The sequence below is a fragment of the Arachis ipaensis genome, chromosome B03 (assembly GCF_000816755.2).
Source record: "Arachis ipaensis cultivar K30076 chromosome B03, Araip1.1, whole genome shotgun sequence".
Lineage (NCBI taxonomy): Eukaryota > Viridiplantae > Streptophyta > Magnoliopsida > Fabales > Fabaceae > Arachis > Arachis ipaensis.
Genome location: NC_029787.2, coordinates 19,616,354 through 19,623,660, shown reverse-complemented (window position 1 = coordinate 19,623,660; position 7,307 = coordinate 19,616,354). Strand labels below are relative to the sequence as shown.

Sequence of the window (7,307 nt, the reverse complement as noted above, 5' to 3'; positions counted from 1 at the left end):
ATTTTAAAATTTAGTGAAGTCCATGATGTGGAATGAACTTAAAAGTTGTGTGCTTTGATCGATTTCTAGAATAGCTAAAACTTGTCCACTTCATGGTATCAATTACATAGGTCAGATTTATAATTTTTATATTTGTGTACTTGTTTGCTTTATATGCTTGTTGAGCTCGAGTTAATTAAGCATAATCTGATGTTGACTAATGAATGAAACTAGGATAGCCAAAGAAGAAGAAAACCCGTGGAAAAACAACTTGCAAGGAGATTTATGCAAGGACTATGGAACAGCAGGAAGAAGTCACTTTTGATCTTGGACAGCCCGTAGGACCAACCAACCAAAGTGTTTCTAATTTAACTAGTTTTGTTGGCACTATTGGTAGAAATAAAAGATTCGTTAGTCTTTTGTACACTAGTTGGCATGCTATTCCTCCTAAAGCTAAGAAGTTCATGTGGGACTATGTTAACGTAAGACACTTGGTAATTATTGATTTCAATTTTTTTATTCAGCACAAGAGCATATAACAATTACCTATAATCATGCAGACCAAGTTTCTCCTCCCAGACAGTGGAGAAAAGTGGGTAATGCAAGCGATTTGAGATGCTTGGAAGCGGTTCAAAGGAAAGATTAAGCAAAAGCACTTTGTTCCCTATGATACTATTAAAGATATGGTGAAGAATCGACCCCCACAAGTACCAGAAAGTGGTTTCATAAAATTGATCTATTATTGGAGTCATCCTCTAATCCAGGTAAAATACTATATATGTCGACTTTTCATGTGAAACTATTTGACTATTAAAAGAGCAATTTGGCAGATGAAGGATCTGAGTAGCTAGCTTTTTAGTTCTTACACATAATCTCTTATTGCAGAATAGCTTTTCCCCTTGAATTTACTTTTGTAATTTTTCTGCATCTGATGCTTCTGATTTGGAAGTGGGGTTCTGTTCTGTTTCATACTTCATTTTTCAAGTTTGAGATTGATTTTTTTCCTCTTTCTTTCTTTCTTTCCCTTCCCACTGAAGTTATATATAAAATTTGAGTCTTTCTTACTTTAATATGTTAAGAAATTATGTATAAATTTTGTTCACTGTATCTATGAATATATATACTCTTGAGTCTTGAGTTTCGTGTCAAACTCAAGAGTTCATCTAAATTCATGGAGCTTAGCTAAACTCGAATCGTCAAACTCAACCCTGATTCTTTAAGCCTTCAATCTGGAAACAGTTCTAAATTTGATACAGTTCTGCATAGGATGCAACTGATATAACACTAATTGTGGTGTGGACTACTTGGAAAAATTGACTTATCCATATATTTTGGTTGCTTCTGTAAATAGTTGTGGTTGAAAATCTTTGTATAGTCATCTATCAAGTTCTATTTTTCAATGTGATATAACACTTTCTGCCAAGTTATTTTTTTATTTAATTTGAGTAATAGATTTTCTCATGAAAACCACATCTGAATTTTGCTTTTACTGCATTGACTTATAGGTCACTGGAATTAATTGATTGAATGATGAGGGGTTTGGGTAAGCATATTTTACACGAGATGAGATGTCATTCCCTTTTGCAATTGGAATACTAAAATGGAAGTATAAAGCTAAGAAGGAAGTGGAAATCATGAAAAATGTGAATGGATTTTTTCGGTTATAAAATTTACTTGATCATGTGAAGTGTGAATTTTTACAGTTGTGAAAAAACTGAACAGGTGCTCCAATGTATTATAAATAGATCTTTTATGCTTGCTTTTGGGTATTGTTCAGTGCTTTAGCTTAATAATGCAGCCTTGCTAGTCGATTTTCCTAACTCATTATGCTGCACGTTTTAGTAACTGTATGCTAACTTTTTATTCACTTCCAGTCAATAAGTCAAAGAAACAAGCAACACAAGAAAAATGTGAAGTTTCCACATCGCATGGGGCCTATCAATTTCGGAAGGGTACGAGTGGCTATGGTAAATAGTAGATTTATATTTATTTAGAATTTATATTTGCATAAATTGAAGGAAGAAATCGAAGTATGATCTTGTTTTGCAGCGAGCAACAAAGGAAACAAAGGAGGAACCAAAAAGGTTTGAGATGTTCATTGCTACACGAACAAGTCGGAAGAGGAAAGAAGTGGATGAGGAAACACAAACTGTTGTTGTAGGAGTTCATTAAATCATTCATAATTACATTTCAAATTTAGGATATGGTAACTAACTCAATTTTAAATGTTTCTTCTATGCAGGAAGACTTCCAACACCGCCAAGTTGCTGGTGAAACAGAAGAGGAAGCATTTGAGGCCTTATTCGGGAAAGAACAACCAGGTCGGGTAAGGTTGTATGGAAGATCTGTGACAAAGAATGATTTAAAAAAATATGCTGAAATTAATGAAATCAAGAATCAGCACAAAGAGGAAGTGTCCAGTCTGAAGGATAAACTTGGACACATGGAGGCCCAACAGCAAAAACAAGAGGCCAAACAGTAAAAACAAGACGAAGAGATTCATGGGTTACGAAATATGATCAAGTTATTACTGCAGCGATCGGAACCTGGAATGAGGCCAGAAGAACTAGAAGCTTTATTACAAGACGCCCAACAGTCTCCTATTGATGCGAATAGCGGCCATGGATCAACACATTTTCCGAACTTAGATGTGGTATGTCCTTATCTATTCCTTGTTCCATAGTTTTTTACTTGCATTTACATTAATTGCTATGGCTGTAAATGTTTGTTGGCTTTATTAACACTGAAGTTGTATTGCTATGGCTGAAATTTGTTTGTGTAATTCTGGTGGTTGTATTTTTTATTTTGTGCACTTGGTACATATGAATTTGTCCCTATATCTAATTTAAGTGTGAAAGTCTGATTAATTAGTGCATGAAAAATGCTATAGGGATATATCAGGATTGTGTTAAAGGAAATGGAAGAAAGAAACACCAGTAGATTTTCATGGTTTGAATGAAACAAGATAATACATAATTCCTTGAATTCACCTCTTCTGCCGTGACCATGTTATTTTTTTTAGTATATGCTTTCTTGGTTTACTATGACTACGTGTTCCATTTAATTTTTATAATTACGAATGTCATTATGAATTTTTTTTTAACTACTTTTCTATATAATTATGCAGGGTAACAATGAAGATTAAGCAATGAAGATTAAGCTGACTATTATTGTGGTTTATTGGCTAAGATAGAGTGCTATTTAGAATCTTTACATGTATGGTTGACTAATGATTTTTATTAGAAGATACTTTTATTGGCTAAGTGATATTATGGTTTTGATATGGCTATACTTACTTTAGTTTGAGTTGTATGAATTTTTACAGTTAACTTCATTCTAGTACTTTTGGATCAATGTTATAAATATATTTTGGTTAGAGATAATTTTTATTATATAAAGAAATTATTTAGTATAATTATGTATTTATTTTTATTTTGTAATATTCAATTCATTTATACATGTAATCATATTAACTATTATGTTGTATTAATAATTATTATATATATATATATATACAGAAAAAAAACAAGACCTAAGGCTACATTTATGTACAGTAGCTATAGTATACAAAAAAAAAAACCGAGACCTAAGGCTACACTTATATATAGTAGCTATAGTATACAGAAAAAAAAAAACGAGACCTAAGGCTACACTTATATACAGCAGCTATAGTATACAAAAAAAAAAAGAGGGACCTAAGGCTACGCTTATAAAAAGTAGATATGGTATACAATGTGGTTACGCTTTACAAGTGATGCAGTAGGTTGAAAAGCGTAGCCTATTCTGGAAGAACGAGAGCTGAAAAGTGTAGCCTTTGGTCCTAGACAACATCACTTGAAAAGCGTAGCCTATTTCCAAATGCCAAAAGCGTAGCCCTTGGTACAGAAAAGCGTAGCCTTTGAGAATAGGCAATGGCCGAATAGGAATCACTCCAAAAAGCGTAGCCGTAGCCTAAGGCATCATTTTTTTTCACTTTTGGCTACACTTTTCAAGTGTACCTGAATGGGTGTTTTTCTTGTAGTGAAAGCACGAAGAAAACCCTTTCAGAGAAGATCAAAAACCCTCTCACTATCGTTGCACCCCAGTCACCACTCACTCCCACTCACCACTCACCGCCACACACCACTCACCACTCACCACTGACCGGCGCTCCTCTTCGCCCTCCTGCACTGATCGTCGCTGCGCTGCCCATACCATCGTCGATCTCTACGCTTCTCGTTGTCCTCTCTGTGCTCACGTCGTCGATTAGGTATGTAATAATTTCTGTTTTATTCTGAAATTTGAGGGGTTTAGGGTTCCGATTTTAGAAATCTCCAAAGAGAAGGCTCGTTTGGCTGCTGTTCAGGTATCCACTCACAATCTGATTTTCATTGATTCCATCATGTGTGTGATTTTAGGGTAGATTTTTTTCCCCTCAATTTTTTAACCTTTCTGATGGTTTGGTTTTCTAATTTATGTAAAGGTTAATGGACTTGTGTTGGTTGAAGACACTTGCCTTTGTTTCAATGCCTTGAAAGGTCTTCCAGGTTGGTATAATTTTCTTGTTTTATATGATTCTAAGTTGGAAGTATTCAACCTGGCACTGATTTTATTTGAATGTTTTAATTTTTTACATGGCCTTACATGTAAGTTCTATTTCACATTTTATCATAATCTTAAGGTACTCTCTTTTTGGGTTCATATAAAGTGTTGTTAATTTTTATATTTGTTCTATGAGACCAATACCTTGATACTGTGAAAATAAATGAATAAGGAAAAAGGATGATTTGTCAAAAGTGGTTGAAAATACGGTGGTAGATACGAATGAAAGCAAGGGGTCAATTTGTAACATTTAGGAATGGGTTCTCCTCTATGTAAGGATAGCTGCTGAATGAGAACTGTTCCACTGTATCAGATTGTTCATATCAAAATTTAAACCCACTATTTCCCCCTGTATTGTCGTTTCTTTTAAATACTATATATAGTTAATTAGTCCGTTATGGAAGACATGCATAACTTCTGCCAAAGCTTCCAGAAATTTGATTCCTTGCCTACTACTACTACTACTGTACTAATTGTCAAGCATTTTTCAGTTTCAATATTCAATAGGCACACCACACACTATTCAAATTTTTGTATATGCATATCTATTATTGTTGAAAGGGAAATGTCTTTGGTGAAGAATGAAGATTCACACTAAATTTACAGAGAACATGAAATTTCTTTTTTGATGACCTTTTTCTCTTATTAAAAAAAATAATCCCCATTCAAAAGCATTCTTTACCATAGCATCATACTCAATAAAGTCCTTCAAATTGAACTTATTTATTCTTGTGACCAATGGAGTGTCCCCCCCCCCACCCCTCTCCTAGAATTTAGTATTCTCTTTTCTTGGTGATGCCAATTTGAATGTTGCATTATAGGTTTTGAAGAGTTATGGACATATTGACGTACATCAAGAACAGCCTTATGGTGATATCAGATTGAATTTGACCCCTTCCTTGAATCGTCAATTTTGATAGTTTGGTTAAGTTGCTTGCAATACTTCAGGGTGCTGATGTAAATAGGTAAGAGTTCTGCCCTAATTTCTACCTTCTTTTAGATTGTCTTTTTTTTCCTACCCTATTTTGTTGTTTTACCGTTATCTCTTGAATGATTTAATTGCTACTACTGCTCCTGAGTCCCAAATCTGTTTGATTATATCAATTTAATTCTTGCTAAATGATGATTGTGCTGAATTTGTTGTTAAATGATGCTATGGCTGAAATTTGTTTGTGCAATTCTGGTTGTTGTATTTCTGATTTTGTGCACTTTATACATATGAATTTGTCCTTATATATGATTTAATTTAAAACATAACACGGACTAGTAGTGTTTCACAAGAATTATGACAAGACAGAAAAAGATCTGACTGGAAAGAAAGTATTTGAATGAGTAAGCTTGCTTTCAGGTGTTGTTTCAGGTGCTGTTGTAGTTGGTTGTAGAGGTAACAAAAATTCCATGAGTCAGCTTGCTTTCTAGTAGCTTTTTTATTTGTTTTATTTTATTGTGTGAATTTGCTTTTGGAATTTCTACTATTGGATCCTTGTTTTTGTTTTTGAATGTTGGATGATCTGTTTTGTTATGGTAAGAAATATGCATGCTGAGATAGAGATAGGAAGCCTGCACGTTTTGTTAATAATGTTGCTAGTTTGATTTATGAGCTTATTAATTGTGTGCTCCTTCGGGTAATTTTGCACTTGAGCTGTTTGATGAAATGCGCAATAGGCTTATACATGTAAAATCCAAGTTTGTTAGAGTGTAGAATTTGTTGAAAGGCTAAAAGCCAAGTTTCATGAATGAATTAATTGATGATACATGCTAATGATTATTTGAGATGATGCTGGTCTAATTGTTATATATGATGCAGTAAATTGACGATAATATATGTGAATTGTTTGAGTGATTTGTGGCTAGATTGCTATGTTGAGTAATGCAGAAATTGTTGATTTCATATGAGTATGCTTAAATGTGAAAAGTGACAAAAAATGGTGATTTATTAATCCTGAGTACTTGGGGCTGATTTAATCTTTCCAACAAGTTGCAATAGGTAAAAAAAAGTTAGAATGCAAGGTTAGAGTGGGTGAAAAGTTAGGAATCAATTTTTGACCTCTCAAAACCCGAGGTTACATGTTGCAGAATTATGCAGTTTCGGGCAGCAATTTGTGAACAAAACTGGGGCAATCTAGCTACTCAAAATGAGTGAAATTATTTTTATATGAAACTTTAAGATGTCTAGATTATTATCCTAAAATTCATAATTTTCCGATGTGTGGTTTGGGAGATATGATTTTTAGAAAGTGGTCATTTTCTGCAGAAATAATGCTGTACGAATTCTGGAACAGCAACTTCAAAACCACATATCTCAATACTCTGAAACTCTTTGGAGATGAAACTAAAGAGGAATGAAATATTAGGATGTCTAGTATTTTATATCCAAGTTTCAGGATAATTCAAATTTTATAGAGAAAGTTGTGTCTTCTGAAAGCAGGGCTGTTCACTGTTGTGACAGCACCCTTTCCTTAAAACAAAATCATATTTTGAGAGGCATAACTTTTTCTAGAGAAGTAAAAATTCTCTGAGACTTGAACTGGGTGAAAGATGGGTAAGTCTAGTTCAACCACACCAAACTTTAGGAGAATCCAACCAAAGATGGATTTTATATGATTTTTCTAAATTGGTTACTGCTTGCTGTTTTTCTGAAGTGTACTAAATCAGTAGCCGATTTTTAAAAAATCATATAAAATTAAATTCTTAGAACGCAGTTACAAAACCAAAACCAAAGTACACTTTAGGATTCCTATTTAAAA

At 33.7% G+C, this 7,307-nt stretch overlaps 1 long non-coding RNA gene across 1 annotated transcript; it reads left to right on the top strand.

The window, feature by feature from the left end:
- On the top strand, positions 2,500 to 3,262 carry LOC107629908. Its single transcript, XR_001618067.2, has 2 exons — positions 2,500 to 2,632; positions 3,107 to 3,262. It is a non-coding gene; the product is annotated as an uncharacterized LOC107629908 (long non-coding RNA).